The sequence below is a fragment of the Pelobates fuscus genome, chromosome 8, assembly GCF_036172605.1.
Source record: "Pelobates fuscus isolate aPelFus1 chromosome 8, aPelFus1.pri, whole genome shotgun sequence".
In the NCBI taxonomy this organism is placed as follows: domain Eukaryota; kingdom Metazoa; phylum Chordata; class Amphibia; order Anura; family Pelobatidae; genus Pelobates; species Pelobates fuscus.
In genome coordinates this window covers 144672143-144693534 of record NC_086324.1, presented here as the reverse complement: position 1 = coordinate 144693534, position 21392 = coordinate 144672143, and the positions used below count along the sequence as shown (strand labels likewise).

The following is a 21392-nucleotide window of genomic DNA, read 5'->3' as shown; positions in this document are numbered from 1 at the left end:
ATCTACATAATTATTTAAGCTAATAAGTGTTATAAAGGCTGCAGATGTTTTCTATCCTGTGTTATTTGCTATAGGTGGTGAGTGCCCTTGAAAATGGGTATGTGCCACAGCCAAAGTGGTCTTAAGCAAGGTCAGGCACCTAGAATTCAGGCAAAGAAGACACGGTCTGGAGGGTAATTATACTTCACAGGAAGCTGCAACCCTACTTCCATTGGTCACATTCACGCACTCCTTTGTTGGAAGGGACTGTAGAGGATTTGAGGTTTAGTTATTAGTCATAGGCTCACTGAGGTCAACAGCAGGACATTGATCCAAGACAGACATTAAATGAAGGAAACCTTGGAACCTGGAGGATAGCTTTCCCTGACTGCTGCTGCTGGAATTATTTTCTGAGGTTTTGAGGTAAGAACACTGAGATACAAATGTATATTTAGTAACAGGTATTACGGACATTCATATACACACCAGCAATTTAAAAACAGGGTTTCTACATGTGAACACACGTGAAGATTTGAAAACATAAATCACAAGTTTTCTTTAAGGGGCCACGACTATATATACAAACCAAATAATTTCAATAGTAATAAAAACGCTAAAATTGGCATTCAAAAGACCAAAAAATTAATAAAAGATCCTCTGAAACAATAGTGAAAATCCTTTAAATAACTAAATAGTGAATAAATATTAATATGCTGCTACACACTTCAGTGTCTACACCTAAGGGGTCAAACCCCTAACACACGCCAAGATAGATATGAATAGAAAATGTGGAGCGCAAAAAAATACCTAAATTAACTCCTTGACTTCAGGTTTCCATGAGCATGTAAAACAAAATAAAATGCAAAAATAGTGTAATACCGTAGTGCATAAATTAGGTATATACAAACAATAATAATGTTCATAAAATCCAAAGATGACGAATAAATGAATATACAGGTTTATTTAACACATCTTAAAAAGTGATTATAGTTAAAATTGTCTGTATATTGCACATAGAGTTGTATATCACTGCTCCTTACTAGAGATTGCCCCTTACTAGAGATTGGTGGTGAGCATATGCAGGATAAATCACCGCTACTCACAACCACTTTGAGCTTCAGATGGTCAACTATAGTTGTCTAGATACTAGTCTGGTCTGCTCTCTCTGGGTAATGTCTCTCCAGACAGTGTCCTCGATAAAACCAAGCTCCATCTCCTGCGTTTTTGCTGTACATATATCGCAGCTATATAGGCTTCGCCCACCTTATGGCGTCACTACACACGTTAACGCGTGTCGCCTGCGGCTTCGTCAGGATGTGGGTCATATTATATATATACAAAACAGTTAAATCTGTGCAATGAGCCCAAGGAATATTTCTGTGTATATAAGCTTCCTTAGAATAGGAAACAGAAAGCCCAAAGAGTGGAACTAGGCTTGTAAAAGGCAATAAAACCACCATAAAACACATGGACCAAATGAAAAGAAATTGGCAAGACACAGGAGGTCCAGGAACAGTGAGCTTAAACTAGTAACATAGGGGGCATTCGAAAAACCATGTTTACAGGAAATAAAGAGTATACAAGGAATCACAGAGGTTTTGGATAACAGACTTATACATTCATGCTATGAGAGAGTAAGAGAGATTATAACCCGTTACAAAGTACTGCCCTCTTCTGGATTGCTACCTTGCTGTGGTGAAAGGGCTTGTGTACTTCAATGAAGCTATGAGCTATACCATGTAGGGACACCCAAGATGGTCATAGCAGAGAAGTCAGACAAATTGCGATCCACTGGAGAAGGAACTAGCAACCCACAAGCACAAGAGACATAATGATATGGCACTGGAAGATGAGCCCCTCAGGTCAGAAGGTGCCTACCACATTAGTGAGAAGAGGGCAAGTACGAGTAGCACCAGATCTATTGAAGTAGTTGGTCCAAAGCTGAAAAGACACCCAACTGCGGATGTGTTTGGAGGGGAAAGGAAAGTCTACTGATGCAAAGAACAATTTATCATAGGAACCTGGAATGTTAGAACTATGAACCAAGGCAAATTGGATTTGATCAAACATGAGATGACAAGGTTAAACATCAATATCCTGGGAATTAGTGAACTCAGATGAACTGGAATGGGATATTTCACATCAGACAACCATCACATCTTCTACTGTGGTAAAGAATCCCGCAGAAGAAATTAAGTAGCCATCATAGTAAATAATCGGGTGGGCAAAGCAGTGCTCGGCTACAACCCAATAAATGACAGAATGATTTAAATTTGAATTCAAGGCAAGCCATTTAACATCACTGTGATCCAAGTTTATGCTCCAACCATGGATGCTGGAGAGGCTGAAATTGCCCAGTTCTATAAAGATATTCAACACATGATAGATATAACACCAAGAAAATATGTTACTATCCTCATAGGAGACTGGGATGCTAAAGTAGGAAACCAAAAGACACCTGGAATAACTAGCAAGTTTGGCCTTGGAGTTCAAAATGAAGCAGGTCAGAGATTATTAGAATTCTGTTAAGATAATTATCTGGTCATAGCAAACACCTTCTTCCAACAGCCTCTGAGATAATCTACACATGGACATCACCAGATGGACAATATAGAAATCAGATTGACTATATACTTTGCAGCCAAAGATGGAGGAGCTTTATACAGTCAGCAAAAACAAGACCTGGAGCTGACTGTGGCTCGGACCATGAGCTTCTCATTGCAAAGTTAGGAATTTGATTGAAGAAAAGAGGGAAATCCATCAGACCAATCAAATACAACATAAATAATATCCGTTGTGAATATGTAGTGGAAGTAAAAAAAATAGATTTGAGGGACTAGACATGGACGATAGAATGCCTGAAGAACTTTGGATCAAAGTTTGCAATATTATCCAGGAAACGACAGCAAAAAATATCCCCAAAAGAAAGCAAACTAGCTATCTGATGAGGGTTTAAAAATAGCTCAGGAAAAAAGGAAAGTGAAAGGTAGTGGAGATCGGAAAAAAAATGTACAACTGAATGCAGAATTCCCAAGGATAGCAAGAAGAGACAAGAGATATTCTACTTTGAGCAATGGAAAGAGATAGAAGAAGATAACAGAATGGGAAAGTCAAGAGATCTATTCAAGAAATTTGGGGATCTAAAACTTACCTTTCATGCCAAAGTGGGTGTGATAAAAGACAAAAAATGGCAGGGACTTAACAGAAGAAGATCAGATAAAGAAGAGATGACAGGAATACACTGAAGATCTATCCAGGAAGGATCTTAACAGCAGTGATGACCAATAGTTGGTCGAATGAGATGGAACCAGAAATCTTGAAGAGTGAAGTGAGATGGGCCCTAGGATGCCTTGCAGATAAGAAGGCTGCAGGAGTTGATGAAATTCCAATTGAACTATTCAAAATTCTGCAAGATGATGCTGTCAAACTTCTGCTTGCCTTTTGTCAACAAATTTGGAAAACTAAGCAGTGGTCAAAAGACTGGAAAACGGGGGGCTGAGCTAGCCACGGACCTGATCGGACGCACATGCTGAAAGCTCCTGAAGGAAACCTTCTAAAACTTATATCAACTAACTCCACAGCACCCACAAAACTTCTCAAACCGAACCTGATAAGATGGGGAAAAAGACCAAGCTCCGCAAAAGTGAAGTAGCAGCCTCCACCAAAGATATTGAAGCCCTGCTCCGTGGTACACTGTTATCGCGACCTGCCAAAATGGCACCTATGAGAAACGACTTGGAATCCGACTTGGAGGAAGGCGAACCGGAGGACTCACCAGACTCCACTGATCGTGACATACTCAAAAAGAGAGTAGCCAACACAGAGATTGCATCAATGAACAGGGGAGCCAGCTGCACACAACATCCGGAAAATATGCTGGCCAGTAAGGCATACATCAAGAACATGCTGACTGACATGAAGGCCTACTTCTCGGCCGACATCGCCCTAGCCATGTCGGATATGGGGACTATAACCACCAGACTGCAATCCCTGGAGGACGAGGGGTGCATCACCAGAGACCTACAGGGCACTATGTCTGCTGAACTAGACAAATTAAACCAAATCACCCTGCACATGGAAGAAAAACTAGCTGTGCTGGAGGACTCTAAGCGGCAGCGCTACCTCAGAAGGCTCTTCAGCGCAATGCTCTCACCATTCAGGGCAAAAGGCATACAACTGGATCACTACTACAGGATTCCCAAGTCTCCCAAAGCTCCGACTAAAGCGCCACGGGACCTGCTCATAAGCTTCCAGCTACTTTAGAGCAAACTGCTCCCACAATCAAGCAACCATGAATAACCTACAGTCCACTTTGAAGGCGTAAACCTCTCTTTATTTAATGATATCTCCAGACCCACGATGATCTGGAGACAATGCATGCAAATGGTCACTAAACAACTACGTGATAATGGAGTCAGATACCGCTGGGGACTGGGACGAAAGCTTTCGGTGCAACATGGTGTAAGGAGATTTTACCTCACACATGCTTCAGAAGCGGAAAAGTTTTTCAAGACCCTGAACCTACCAGCAAGAGAAATAGCACAGGAAAACGGACGTTGCCAACATCCAGCCATATCAATCCAGACAGCGGGCCCCAGTGTCAAGACTACCCGCGACCACTGGAAACTCGAACCTGGACACTTGAAATCACAAGTTAGCGGTGAAGTACATTCAGTACACCCACCACACTTATTGCCAATGCCGAAGTTAGCCCAAAGGTCACCTATATTCATAGCATATTGTTTATATTATTATATTGTTTATATTGACTATGTTTTTTAATGGCTTTAATATAACAGCTCTAATTCGCCCCATAGGACCTGTCCCCGTCAGGCATGCAATACTCTCATCCCCTCCCATTCATAGTGAGCTAACCACATGATCCTCCAGAGTCCATATCATAATGTGCATGCTCTTAGCATATATGAAGCTAGACAGGAAAACTGTAAAAATGTGCATCGTGGTCTTCCACTTTGCTTGCACTTAAAAATGTAACCTACCATGCCGATACTTGTATGTATTCAAGAAATTTGGGGATCTAAAACTTACCTTTCATGCCAAAGTGGGTGTGATAAAAGACAAAAAATGTCAGGGACTTAACAGAAGAAGATCAGATAAAGAAGAGATATGTTACAGCAAAAATATTAATAAAAAAATTAAAAAATCTAAAAAAAAAAAAAAGACTGGAAAACGTCAGTCTACATGCCATCCCATTATGTTACAGCAAAAATATAAAAAAAAAAAATAATAAAAAAAAAAAAGACTGGAAAACATCAGTCTACATCCCAATCCCCAAAAAAGGCGATGCCAAAGAGTGCTCCAATTATCGAACAATTGCACTAATTTCATATGCCAGCAAGGTAATGCTTGAGATCCTACAAGCTCAACTCAAACATTATTTGGACCGGGAATTACCAGATGTACAAGCTGGGTTCCACAGAGGACGAGGCACAAGAGATCAAATTGCCAATGGACGATGGATAATAGAGAAAACCAGACAATTCCAGAAAAACATCTGCTTCTGCTCCATAGACTATTCTAAAGCCTTTGACTGTGTGGATCGCAACAACATGAGGCAAGTTCTTAAAGATATTGTAGTACCAGAGCATCTAATCTGCCTCCTGAGGAATCTCTATGTGGACCAAGAAGCCACATTCAGAACCGAACATGGGACAACAGAATGGTTCAAGATCGGGAAAGGAGTGCGACAAGGTTGTATATTGTCACCTTATTTATTCAACTTATATGCGGAATACATAATATGTAAGGCTGGTATGAATGAATCCATAGCTGGAATCAATATTGCTGGAAGAAATATCAACAACCTCAGATACGCAGATGACCTGTTGATGAGGGTAAAAGAAGAGAGTGCAAAAGCTGGCTTGCTGCTTAAAGTTAAAAAGACTAAGATCATGGCAAACAGCAATCTTAGTTTCTGGGAAATATATAGGGAAGAAGTGGAGGCAGTGAAAGATTTTATTTTCCTGGGATCCAAGATCTCTACAGATGGTGACTGTAGTCATAAAATTAAAAGATGTTTGCTTCTGGGGAGGAACGCTATGGGAAGCTTGAGCAAGCTGGTAAAAACTAGAGATATTACACTAACAACAAAGTTCAGCATAGTCAGAACATACCGATTTGAGAGCTGGACTATACAGAAGGCTGAGCGTCGTAGAATTGATGCCTTTGAACTGTAGTGTTGGCGAAAACCGCTCAGAATCCCTTGAATTGCAAGAAGATCCAATAAATCCGTACTACAGGAAATCAAGACAGACTGTCCATTGGAAGCTATGATCATGGGGCTGAAGCTCAAATATTTTGGCCATATAATGAGAAGGCAGGATTCTCTAGAAAAGACTCTGATGCAGGGAAAGATTGAAGGCACACGAAGGGGGAGATGACAGAAATGGACATGGATAGATGAGGTCACTGAAGCCACAAACATGAAGTTGTTGGAACTCAGAGGGGCAGTGACTGACAGATGTACCTGGCGTGCTATGGTTCATATAGTCACAGAGAGTTGGAGAAGACTGAACGGCTAAACAACAACAACAAAGTACTGCAGAAGAGACACACCAAAATGTTAACGAAAACCGTAGCACATTCCAATCAGACACATTCAGGAATACAGGGAAGTCCCGGGGACATGCCTTATATCCCACCAAACATCTAAACATCAAATTATTATTTTTACAGAAGATAACGATGACATGAGGGAAAAGAATCCCTAAACTACAAAGTAACAGCGAGCTTTACGCACTGGGCTTCTAAAAAAATACTGCTGGCTCATAAGAAATTATAACAAACTAATAGCAAATTTATGTTCTGAACACAAACACACACAAGATGTCTATGAAATGAGAAAAAGTTTTATATGCCTTCAGTATCCTTTTAATTATTTTGCCATTATTCTCTATCACATGCCAAATTGATATTGTTTCTCCCAAATTCCAAAACTTCCACAGAAGCACAAGATCAAAGGAGAGAAGATTCAATGTGCAATGTATGATATTGCAGATGTTTTTAAATGATCCTTTTTGAAACCATATCTTTTAGTTTGAGCTCATGGAAAATTCTAGAGAACACACTTTGAAGGAATTTCTGGATGAGGAAAACACTTAATGTCAGCATTTTATCAAAACATAAGCCTAGGGATACATAAAGGACACAGTATGGAATATATAGTCATACTTTAACCATTTTTTTAGTGATAATTGTTCTCAATATTAAATGTATTAAAATGTATTAAAAATGATTCCAAAAAAATACAAATAATAATACCACTCTCTAATTAGTACATACATACTTCATAAGCACTAATATTATTATAATGTTATATTATAATGTTGTATTTTTTGACCAATATTCTGTAACCAATTATTTTTCCATCATGTATAGTTCTCAGCTTCTTACATATACCGTATATACTCGAGTATAAGCCGAGTTTTTCAGCACATTTTTTGTGCTGAAAAACCCCAACTCGGCTTATACTCGAGTCAACGTCTGTATTATGGCAATTTGCATTGCCATAATACAGACAGGGGGCTGTGGGGGCTGTGAGAGATGTTACTTACCTGTCCTGCAGCTCCTGTCAGCTCTCTCCTCCTCCGCGCCGTCAGTTCAGCACCTCGGTCAGCTCCCAGAGCTGCGGCTCTCGCGAGATTTACACTGTGAGCTGACAGAAGAGCTGACCGGACGGCGCGGAGGAGGATAGAGCTGACAGGAGCTGCAGGACAGGTAAGTTACAGCTCTGACAGCCCCCCTCTCCCTCCCACTGAACTACCAATCCCAATGGACCACCAGGGAAAGAGCCCCCCTCCCTGGCACGCTAGCAAGCAGGGAGGGGGGACAAAAAAATGTATGATAGTAATAAAAATAAATACATTAATAATATACCCCAAAAAATTAAAATAATAATAATACAATAATAATAAAAATAGTATTAAAAAAAATAATAATATAACAAAAAAAATTAAAATAATAATAATAAAAAATATATTAAAATGCCCACCCCCCACCAAGGCTCTGCATCACACTCTGCATCACACACACACACACACACACACACTGCACTCACACACACACACACACTGGACTCATACACACACACACACACTGCACTCATACACACACACACACACACACTGCACTCATATACACACTGCACTCACACTGCATTGATATACACACTGCTTTTATACACACACACTGCATTCACACACTGCACTCATACATACACTGCACACACTGCACTCATACACACACACTGCATTCACACACACTGCATTCACACACTGCACTCATATACACACTGCATTCATATACACACTCATATACACACTGCATTCACACACACACACACACACACACTGCACTCATATACACACTGCATTCACACACACGCACTGCACTCACACTGCATTCATATACACACTGCATTCACACTGCATTCATATACACACTGCATTCATATACACACTGCATTCATATACACACTGCACTCATACACACACACTGCACTCATACACACACTCTGCACTCATACACACACTCTGCACTCATACACACACACTGCAAATAAAAATTCAATTAATATAATTTTTTTAGGATCTAATTTTATTTAGAAATTTACCAGTAGCTGCTGCATTTCCCACCCTAGTCTTATACTCGAGTCAATACGTTTTCCCAGTTTTTGGGGGTAAAATTAGGGGCCTCGGCTTATATTCGGGTCGGCTTATACTCGAGTATATACGGTACATATATCCAATATATTTTATGTGACCGCCATTTGCGGCTATTTTTACTACAATTCCCATGCGGCATTGCGGATTACTTCCGAAACGCGGAAGTGCCGAAAGGTCACGTGACTATTTTAAATCGTTTCAAAACACACTTTCTCACCCTCGTTTTAGATTTTAATGTATCAGAATCATGTAATAGTATTATTATCTATGTATCTATTGAGTTATTTATGCATTTTTATGTTTTAATTTTGTTCTCATTTCTGATTGGATGTTCAAATTTTTGGCACCAAATTTGAATTAATTCTGTTCTTATATAACACCTACTAGCCAGGTATCACTGTTATTCCATTTGAAAAAGTATTTTTGACGAAACGCGTTATGGATATTTAATATTGTGTTCTTTTATATATATTAAAGTATTTTTGGTCATTTTATTGTGCCAATTATCTTTTTTATAGACACATAACCTTTTTTACCCTGGATTTTTAGTATTATTTTATTCACCTTTTATTGGTTTTATATACAACCTTTGAAAAACATCTCTGGAAGTTTCCTGTACTAAAAGAAATCCTTAGGTGGGGGTAAATCCACCCACGCTGTCATCACAGAGCAGTTGGTCTGCTCTTGTCTTGTAAGTACATTCTTTTATTCTTTTATTAATATTACCATACAGTGAGCACTATTGGTTGTCTCTTTTTATCTGAGAATTGGACACCAGTGACGGAGAGGAATCCATTTATATCCCATAAGCGGGGATTAAACCGCTGTATGCGCTTCACCCCAGAGCTGGTTATTAGCTCTGGCAAATGTGAGTTTAATACTATTACTCCTTTACATCCACATTTGAATTTTACATACTGCACCATTGGTTGTCCTTCTCTCTTTTTATCTTTCATATAAAGTGGATCCACTACAAGAGTAGAAGACCTCACCACCAAAGACCATTTGTAAGGATAAAATATTTAGACTTTTTTCCTTTTTACTGGACTTTTTATTACTGATTGTGGCGCAGCCTTTTTTATTGTTTTTACTTGTCTTATTTTAAAGGGTTTGAGGGATTCCTTTTAAGGTTGCTGCCTATAAGTTAATTAAGCGCTGTCTCATTCTTTCATTTTTGTCAACATTGTTCATTTAAATATCTGTACATTGTTGTAAAGTATTAGATCCGCAAAACTAGATTAAATATTTCACTCATTCAGTTTTAGTAATCAGTCATTTATTCCCTCATCTAGCCTCATCTTCCACTTTCTTCTGTAGCTCAATGATTGATATGAAGAGCATTCAAAGATGGCCTCCTGAGCACACAACATTTAAAAAAACTGTTGTTATTTAGGTATTTTCAGTCATCAACTTGGAACATTCTCCTATTATCTGGTGTGCTGCCTCTCATCCTAGTGTCCTTAGTTTGTTTAGCGCTGCTCGATTCCTTGTTCAGTTTTGTGTCTTTTTGATATTTTTCCCTCAAGAGCTAGCTGCTTTACTGACTACACTCATAACGTCTATTTTCGACTATAGAAACAATTATACCATTAAGATCAACAATGTATTTGAACAGGGCAATACCAGCCCTATTCACTTAAGACAACCTACTATCAGCCAACAGGAACTTTTTATTTCTATTAGATAAAGCTCTTACAAGTGAAATTAATCTAAAATGGAAAACTGCTACTTTCAAAAAATATATATTGATGAAAGAATAACACCTAGAGGTCTTAGATTGTTCAAACTACCCACATCAGACCAGGACGATGAAGAGTTTATTAAATGGTTCAATAAACTTGAGAATTGTACATTTGGTCTGATGGAAACTCTAATTTTAAAGAAAAGTGAAAAAAACGTTCTATTCTTGATAACGAGATTAATGAAATAAAAGAAAAACTCACACCTTGTATAGACACACAAGTATTTAAACAAAAATCTGTCTTAATCTAGAACAAAATTGAAAAGGTTGAAATGGATACAAAACACATAAAAGTAAAAAAAATATGTCAGAGACAAGCAGGATTATTCAAACAACCAAATTAGAACATATCACCAGAATAAAAAATACATCTCAGAATCACTAGCTTACCAAATCTCAAACACCCAAGAACATACCCAATTATACACTATTATAAAGACCGGCAACATTACCACACACTCAAACCACTATATAAAGGGAGAAAAAAACACTCCCACCACCTAGTAAATATCATAAAACCTCACAACCAATGACCACCCAGGAACATCTGAATTGTTCAGCTCATCATAGCAACACTTCACGTTATAATCACTATAAACATGTCTCTTATGTTAATGATACATATGAAAGAAGAGACTACAGAAACCAATCACCTAGACCACAAAGATCAAGATCTATACCCATAACTATGAATACACCAACCAAGCCAAGTCACCTATTCCACACAAGCACAACAATAGATACCAGTTGTTATCTATTGATTCAGAAGGTGATACGGAGGATTATTTTTTAGAAAACTGCACCAACACTCACCCCTATGCACATAAATTCCACCAACCAAGTGCAAGGTTAATTAGCCTATCATTAGAGGAGGGAGAGGTGGAAGAGGAATACAATAAAAAAGAAATACTAGAAGAGTAGATACCGTAAAAACTGAAAAAGAGTTAGGTATCTTCAATTTATCACAAAAGACCGTCTGCTCTACTAAACTGGCTGTCCTAAGTTAAGGATTAAAATGTGCCCCAACCAATGTTTTCAAACCTTTTCAAGCTTTCCTTGACATTAATACATTTGTAAGGAAGGTCACTCTTAAAATACTTTTTAACAGTAAAGACTCTGAGTTAAATAGCACTACCTTATCCCCACCAATTAATACCTAGTGTTAGTTCACAATAAACTCCTACTATTTTTAACCTCAATCCAAATTTTACCCATCTAGTTACAAGTCAGGCCCTTTACAGGTCTTTGAAAAACAGTTTTAAGAGATCTTAACATAAAAAAATAAAAATCTGACCATTTTAATCTTAATTACCAAGAGAGACAAGCCCTAAAACAACTCCAAGAAGATGATACTATTGTTATAAAAGCAGCAGACAAGGGTGGAGGTTTAGTCTTACTTTCAAAGGATATGTAGACTCAGGAAGCCTTAAAACAATTAAATTACACTAATGTTTATGAAAAATTAACCCATGATCCAAACCCTCAGATAAAAGTTATTTTAAAATAATTCTTAGATTAAAGTATAACCTTTACTGTTCTTACTAAACAAGAATTTAGCTATTTGAATATTACACATCCAATAATCCCAGTAATTTATTTTTTACCTAAGATCCATAAAAATGAAACTTGCCCTCCTGGCCGACCTATAGTTTCAGGGATTAATTCCCTCTTATCTAATTTATCTGAATACATAGATATCTTATTACAACCATCAGTGAAATAAATGCAATCCTACCTCAAAGATTCTGTCTCTTCTCCTTTTCTAAACAATTTTACTTGGGAAAAAGATGATATCCTGGTGACTTGCAATGTACAATCCCTTTACACCATTATCCCCCATGATAGGGGATGTGAAGCAGTCATCAGGATATTAACTAATTAAAAAAAGACTTCCTAAACAGCAAACCCTTTTTTTAAAGATGGTATAGAGATTATTTAAAAAAAAAAAAAAAAATCTGGTTTTTAGACTCTTTTTATCTTCAAAGACAGGGTACAGCTATGGAAACGAGGTTCACCACCCGGTTACGCCAACCTCTTCATGGCTGACTGGGAATCAGAGGCCGTTTGGGGTTGCCATGACTGGATGGCGAACCTGGTCTCATATTTCCGTTACATAGACGACCTGTTTTTTATATGGCATGGATCCGAAGGTTCTCTTAATTTATTTTTAGGTCATTTAAATTCAAATGACATAGGCATCATTTTAACTCACGAATACAGTAAAGAAATTACAAACTTTTTGGATCTCCAAATTTTTATTAAAGATGGTAATATTAATACTAGAATCTTTTTTTTTTTTTAAAGTGTGTACAAAGTGTGTACAGTGATAGATCAAATTAGCTGTCACTATGCTCCTTGGCTTGAAAGCGCTCCCAAAAGCCAATGTTCAAGGTTAAAAAGAAATTGCTCTAAGCCAGAGGATTTTGAACAACAAACTACAGTCTTAAAAAAATATTTTTTTAGAAAAACATTATTCAGAAGAAAAACTAGATAAAGTTTTTAAAAAAAAAGTCAAATCAAAAGAAAAAAACAACATTCTGAGATATAAAGAAAAAAACAAAACTGCACCTTCTGTTATAAATCATATTTGATTTTAATAACAGAAATAAAGAAGTTAAAAGAATAATTAATAAGAACTGGTACATTTTACAACAAGATGAAATGTTAAAACAAATTCTTTCCACCAAACCAAATATTATATTTAGCGGTGCCCCCAATTTTAAAAAATATTCTCACAATTTTTTTTACTAAGAATAAAATATCTAAATCCTCTACGTTATCAAATGTCAAAGGTTTTTTTTAAATGCAGAAAGTGCATTGTATGTAAAAGTACCCAAGGGCTTGTGCAAAATAAAACCACCAACTTCACTTCGAACATTACTAAAAAAAAACTATAAGATAAATGATTTTATTACATGCAATTCTAGTAATGTTATTTATCTATTGGAGTGGCCATGTGGCCTCCAATATGTAGGGATGACCTTTAGAAGTCTAAAAACGCGAATATCAGAACATTGCCGAAACATAACAAAAGGATATTTAAATCACACTGTATCAAAACATTTTTTTTAAAACCTCAAAAAAAATCCAGGATGTTTCAAATTTACTGGCATACAGAAATGTACTATGCCATGGCGTGGAGGTGATATGAAAGAAATTCTGGGAAAGAATGAGATGCAGTGGGTTTTTAACTTGAAAACTTTGGTACTGATTTAGGTTTAAATGCTAAATCAGTTTTTAATATGTTTTTAATTGTCACTGGTTGGCAGATATGCCTAAAGGCTGTGTTTCTTTTTATTAATTTTCTATCAATTGTTATATCTCTTGTCTAAAAATGCTCATTTTATACTTTTTAATACTGCCACACACAATATATTTCTTAGACCTAATAAAGTTACAATTAAAAAAAAAAACACTGCCACACACACTATATTGCTTAGACCTAAAAAAGTTACTATTTAGAATTTAAAAAAATTTTTTTTTATATATATATATATATATATATATATATATATATATATATATATAAATGCAAGGTGCTTGCGCTCCAGGTATATAATGACTGTAATGCCCTGTGCGATTCCATCAAAAAAATCATAGGTGTCCAAAAAAACTTAATGCACTCCAGGGTCTTTGTAAAGTAAAATTTTACTTTTAATTCATATACAAAATAAAAAAATTAACATCAACGTTTCGGCTCATATCTGGAGCCTTCTTCAGGATGGCAGATATCTCCAGATCCAGCTCCAGATGTGAGCCGAAACGTTGATGTTAATTTTTTTATTTTGTATATGAATTAAAAGTTACATTTTACTTTACAAAGACCCTGGAGTGCATTACGTTTTTTTGGACACCTATATATATGTCATTTTGGTGCCAAAATTAAGTGTTCTAAAGCCTAAATAGACCCAGTTATGTTAGGTATCTGTTTTTACCACTTTAGAAAGCCCTTAGGGGAGAAACGCATTGTGGTTTTTATGCTGTTGTTACAATAAAGTATTTTGGCCACCTCACTGTAACGGATCACCTGACACCCCGACTGGGTACCTCCATTAACGGATGCTTCCTAGCTGACGCCGACGACTATCAGCACCGCACCGGACACCACAACCACTGCAGACTCCACAACCACCATAGCTTAACTGGAATCTCGCTGTCTTCCTTCCACCCTAGATCAACCTCTCACATCCAGGACCGTGTGGGAGAGACCTTTCCTGCAGGAGAGCATAATAGAGCTAAGTGTTTAGAACCCAGGGGAGTATACAAAGTATAGTAATCCCCAGTGTGATTATAGAAGTTCCCCTCCAATCACGAGACAAGACTACGTGTTAAGGGTCAAACAGGAACAGAAAGTTTAATGGCACACTGGTCTTTTATAAAAGTTTTACAGCAAAGGTGACACCCAGGTGGACCTAGTTGGGCACTGAATACAAAACATACAAGCCAATAAAAACAGATGTTTACATTCAGACACTCCCATACAATGTACACAATCCCTCCCCTCTGCCTGTGATACAATTAACGAAGACAATGGACTAACTCAATTAACTCTAAGCAGAAAAACATACATTTTTACAAAGTCTGGAAAACACCCCAAAACAATCTTGCATCCCCTGATAGCCCTGATCTGGGTGAACAACATATCCAAAAATCACCCAGATCAGAGCAGGGGTTGAGGAAATTCCTGGAAGTCTCTTTTGACCGTCCGCAAGCATGGCTTCATGCCCAAAACAGTTCCAGAGAATTAGGCTGTGCGGCCGGTCTATTTCCAATAGTTCAAATACTGTTCAAATTACTGAATGAACTGGTGAAGGGTCATAGTCTATGTCCCTGGTTCATGGGCTCCAATGTACCGAACGCCACTGTGTTCATAAGAAAATTAAACGAATGGCTGTAAGTCTGGAACTCCCAGTGGTGTGCTGTGGTCGAGTGGCAGAAAATAGTTCCATCCATTCGATGGCAAAACGCAGATGGCCGGTCGACAGTTTAAGATGGCCGCCGCCACGTGTTCGTGCATATGAACGCCGACCACCCAGCCGTCTTGGAGGTTAACGAGCAGCACACTCCACTTTCGGGTGTTCCGGTTGTTCGTCAGTTTGTTCGGTAAATGAACACCATTATCATAATCCATTCGACAAACCCCATTCACTGAACCATTGCAGGGAAAAGGTAATAACAACAGCCTTTCCATAGTCCTGAACCAAAGTCTTATACAGGGGCCATAATCACAAGGCAACAGGCTGGCCATTAGTCTTCTCCAAAAAACAGTGGCGAAGTTGCTTTTGTCACACTCACTACTTGCCTTTTAGCCATATATTTTTAGAACTTATTATTATTTATTTGTATACTTTTACCTGGACCCATCACCTACTGTGGACAACCAAACCAAACCCCTTGGTGGGGATTATACTCTATTGTAAGTATATTTTTATTTAACTTATTGATACTTACCTATTTATATAGAGAGCACTATTGGCTGTTTTTTGCCATTCCATATGACCTCATCGTTATCCAGTTGTGATTTACCATCATTCTACTGTGTACCAAAACTAGAGGGATTTCCTGCAAGTGGGGATTGTATACCACTGCGTGCTTTTTTACATAGAGCTGGTTATAGCTCTACCATATGTGAGTTGACATCTTATCTAAGTGTCGTTTGTCCTACCACGTGCTACTATATTGCATTATTGGTTTGCCTCTGTTTTTGCTTCCTTTTCATACTCTACTATTAAGCGAAGCTACCAAGAAAACCCCATACCAGGACTAGAAGATCTATTGCCACCTTAGAGACTGTGCCGTCCCATTTGGTATTTTTTATTCTTTTAAGTTTTATTGTGGATTTTTTTTATATCCTGTGGGTTTTTTATTGCTCTAATTGATTTTATTGTTTTTATTATTATTATATTGTGTTTGGAGTATTTTTCTTGTAGCTACCTGTATATTGTTGTTTAACTTGTTTTAGTTTTTTTGGGAGTTGGAGGGATTCCCCTATTATCAGGTGTGCTGCCTCCCATCCCAGTGTTCTTTATCAGTGTTTGTTTAGCACTGCTCTATTCCTTGTTTAGTTTTGTGTCTACCACGTAGAGTTGCCACCTTTCTTTAAAAAAAAAAAAAATACCGTCCATACTAATTTGCATAATTAATTACATTTGCATGTATAACATCACAGTATTTAAATCAGAAGGAGTGACATAAGAGTACAACAAATACATTTGAAAAGGGGAAAATGCTGTAAAACACAAAAAAAGCTACTTTAAGTCAGATTAAAATTCTAGGTCTGCCTTGATCCATGTGCCTTTATGAAACTGTATCCTGTATCTTAAGTGAATTATATGGACCACAAATGAGCAGTGATACAGAGTTAAAACAGCACCCACTCTCACCAGCCTCAGCATAGCACTGGTTGTATTACAACACCTTTTCCTACTTCTGGTGTGTTAATAGTAATAGTAATAGTAATATAAAACTAAAAAAAAAAAATCCTCATTACTAGTGTGCCCCCATCCTTCACTACTAGTGTGCCCCCAACTAATGTCCTCCATCCCTCACTTCTACCCCATCTAATGTCCCCTATCCCTCACTACTAGAGTCCCCCATCTAGTGTCCCCCATCCCTTACTACTAGTGTGTCCCCATCTAGTGTCACCCCATCCCTCACTGCTAGCGTGTCCCCATCTACAATCCCTACACAAACTACATCACCTATACACACACACATACTCGCTACATCCCCTATATACACTATGCCCCCTATACACACATTCTCTACAGCCCCTAGCCACACACATTACATTACACCACAACACAACTGGAACCAACCTATTTACACAATACCACACCACAATCAGCTAACTCTACACACACGCAATCCCAAATCAGGCTCCAAACACATGCACAATACTCTTTCCTGGCCCTTTTGTCTCCTGGTATCCCATTTATAGAGACACCAGAGACAAGTAGCAAAAAAAATACAATGCAAACATGTTATTACATTTGCTGGCGATGTGCAGAACTTACAAGGCCTTTTTCTCATGCTAGAACTCTACAGCAGAGCTCAGTGCATGGTCTGCCCTGGAAGAGCATTGTACCAACATGTTTACTTTGAGAGGTGGTGTGTTTGTCATTGGGGATGACAAAACACACCCTATCTGGCCCTGCCTCCTTCTCAGTGGGCTGCTGTGATCAAAAAATGCTCGGGCCAAATTCTTTTTCCCCAGTCTAGCCCTGCTTGAGACATAGTACCATACCACGTTAGACCTAACCATTTTCATTGACTTCCTAGGTATTCTCTGCAGAGTCCAAGGCAACTGCCTATCTCGTCTTTGTGGTTTGTTAGTTTTGCTCAGAATGAGTAACTTCATACGGTTTATCCCACATTACACTTGCTTGACAGCTCGCTGTCTGACTCTAACAGACATGAACACATCACTGGAAATTAAGATGAGGTTATGCCTTGCGTTTAAACTCAGATCACCCTACTTTTGCAGGAACTGAGCTAGCACTTTGTTCTTGACACTGCTATCTCTCTGGCTCAGGATTAAAGAGTAAAGCGTTGGTATGTTTCATACAACAGGCATTTTTATGACATATTTCCATCAAGCCAAAACCTAGATAAGAAATTGCGTTCTTCATTCATTTTTTTTTCTATATCTCAAGCTAATATGAGAAAATACAATGTATATAATTAACATTGCGATCATGACATTTAATAACGATGTCTTTTCCCTTCATTTACTTTTTAGTTTTAATGTTAGACAAAACACCTGCATTCAATATTTCATTATACTGTACATTGTATGTGTCTATGGATTATTATGTAATACTTCCTTGGGCATTAAATGTACATTTTTTCGGCAAATGTCACACATTAAGACAAAGGGTGAGCTCGGTTCATGTTGACTCAACCATTCCAGTTTATTGAGCTGATAAAATACTTTTTTTTAAAAAGCGGAAGACAGCTTTTAAAGGTATGTAATATACAACATTTTTAATGCACTATGAATAAATGTTAAAACCCTTTGGGCTTTGTACATAGTCAGCTGCAGAATTCTAATATATGGAACTTGTTGGGAACTGGCAATAACACTTCCCTAAAGAAATAGGAAACAAAGAGCTGCTTATAAAAGGAATCTATATCATTGTGGAATAGATCATTCATGACCCTGTCATTTGATAGATTCATGTTTTTTTTAAAAAAATTAAATAATTGTATTGATAGCGAATGCTCAATTTTTTCGAGACCTGCTGTCAGATGATAACTAACAATCATTTCAATAGCATAACGTAAAACAACCCAAAAAGTAACAAATATACCAAATAAATGGATGTCAATCAAAATATCATGCGGCTGTTCTATGGGGCCCAGTCGAGAAAGGCAATTCTTGTCCAATATTTATTTTGGTTATTTTTTTTTTTTTCTAGTGGCATCCAGACCACTTCACCATATTGAAATTGTCTGGGTGCAGTGTACCTGTAGCCTTAACCCTGCAATCAAAACATTGCTGTTTTAGAGAAACTGCAATGTTTGTACTGCAGGGTTAAGTCTGCCTCTAGTGGCTATCTACCAGACAGCTACTAGAGGCACTTTACTGCTGTTTCATGGAGTTTGAATCCATTAAATGACTTTGAATGTACTCACACTGTGCATGTGTTAAAAAACCCCATAGGAAGGTATTAAATTATTGTTTCCTATGGGTTAGACCTAATGGGTGCACAGCACTCACCGCACACGCACGTTAAGTCAACCCCCCACCCCTCCCCCGGTGCTGATATCGGAGGAGGCAGAGAAGGAGTCAACGCCGAGGGACCAGCTTTGTATTTCTAACACTAAAGTGTTCCTTTAAGCATGGGAGCTAGGGAGGGCTGCATGGGAACACAACTTATATGGATTGTCTAACTATAAAATAGTTCATGTAAAGTTGACTTTACACACTGTGTAGATGTTTTAGATGCACTTGTTGCTTCTGCCTCTCTAACACTGTGGCATGTCCCCTTTCTGCTACACTCACAATATCCACCACTTTCTCTTTCCCAGTTGGCACACCATGAGTTTCTGCCTGCTAATAAGAAGGAAAGGAGAGGACTGGACAAGTGAGCGCTGAGGATTCAGAGTTTGTGATTAGTGAGATAGAGGAGGTAAGAGCTGTGTGTCGTGTAGAATGGACAGATAGGCCTGGATGAGGGATGCAAGCAAGAGATTGATATAGGGTATGTGTGTTCTTAAAAATGCTTCCTGTGAGTTTTGTCCAGCACCACCTACACCAGATACAAGACACTTGGGAGGTATGACTGTCTGAGCGTTTTCTGTCCATATGATTCTGTTATTAGGCATACCATAATCGTGATCCACTTTTGAGAAAGCAAAACACGTTAAGTGAGGACTTATTTTATCCACAGTTTGTTTATTTGTTTTTACTTATATAGCTTCTGTTTCCAGCTTTTTTATTTAATCTGGGTGACATAAGTATGATATTTTCCTCCACCAATACCAATTGTTTGTATATACTATACCATTGGATTTCCTTTCTTGTCTTTTTTTACATATACCTACTCCATCGTTAAAACAAGCTCCAAAGACCCTCCACTTTTATATCCATAGACAGGGATTATTCCATCCAGGGCTTCATAATAGAGCTGAGACAGCTCTAGAAAGTGTGAGTGTGCACTTTTGCCCATTTGTACTCCCTTCACAAACATCTACTGTACTGCACCATAATCTGTCTCTATTTGTACTTATAGATTCATATGCTAAGAATATCATCTGTATCGTGTGTATATATAATCTTAAGCGCTGATCACCTCCTGTCTGTTATCTTTACTATACCATAATCGTAAGCACCAGGCCTAATAGGCTCTTAGTCCAGCCCTAGATACGTGTCATTGACTCTAAGTGTCAGCAGTCTCTCGCACTCAACCGAGCAGATTTCCAACCAGTGATTACCCAACAACCCATGTTCAGTGCTTCATTAGTCTCGAAGTCTATACCAGGATTACCTAGTACACAAAAGGTGATATAACCATGTGACAAAAAAATAAACAATTAGTAAAAGATGTACAAGAAAAAAGAAAAAAAAAAACCTATATAATTCAAAAGAATACATATTCTTAAGTATGTCTTTCTTTACCGTGAATGTAAAATGTAGCTATTTAAATAAATGAGAACATTTCGGGAACATAAAAAAAAAAAAAAATACTAATTTAAAAAGTAAATAACCTAACGTGAAAAAGTGGACCTCTTCATAAATCCAAGGGTGCAAAACAACTGCAAAACAGTTTTTGTAGTAGCACTACCTAACTATACAGAATAATCTGCCAACACGCTTCGACTCTTGCCAAGGAGAGGTGAGCCAGATTAGCAAAGGGATTCACCAAAAAGGCACAAGAATGTGGTCTCTGCTTTGTTCTAGGTGCATCTGTTTCATATTTTAGATACATTTTAGCCAATTTGTTAAACTGACTATAGAATTCTTATTCAATAACGCTTCACAAATGGAATTTATTTTCTTACTTTCCCTTGACATAGATATAGCACACTATTTTAATATTTTTCTCTCTCTTTCTTGTTTTTTTGTTGTTTTTTTTTAAAGCATTATCCTCATGAGATATGTCCGTGAAAGGCACTTCTCAGTACAGGTTATAAAATTGCTACATTCAAGAAAAACAGACTAGCAGAACATTTAGTTAATGAAAGGAAAAATACATTGAATATAGATCAAAGGTACATTGTATATCCAGGTTTAACTCCTAAGGCAGACAATGTGTAAAAAGCCCCCTCATGTGGCTAACATGATAAACTACAATTTGAATTAAGAGTAATGCTGATTTTGTAATAACGTAGTTCTGTGGTAGACAAAATTAGACTTTATTTGACATTGTTTATTATTATTATTATTATTATTATTATTATTATTATTTTATTATTTATATAGCGCCAGCAAATTCCATAGCGCTGTACAATGGGATGTTTATGTATAGGTTATTTTAACTAAC

The 21392-nt window shown here is 37.6% G+C and overlaps 1 pseudogene; it reads left to right on the top strand.

The window, feature by feature from the left end:
- Positions 1–1815: 1815 nt before the first annotated feature.
- Positions 1816–2717, top strand: LOC134571317 (craniofacial development protein 2-like; annotated as a pseudogene).
- The last annotated feature ends 18675 nt before the right edge of the window (positions 2718–21392 follow it).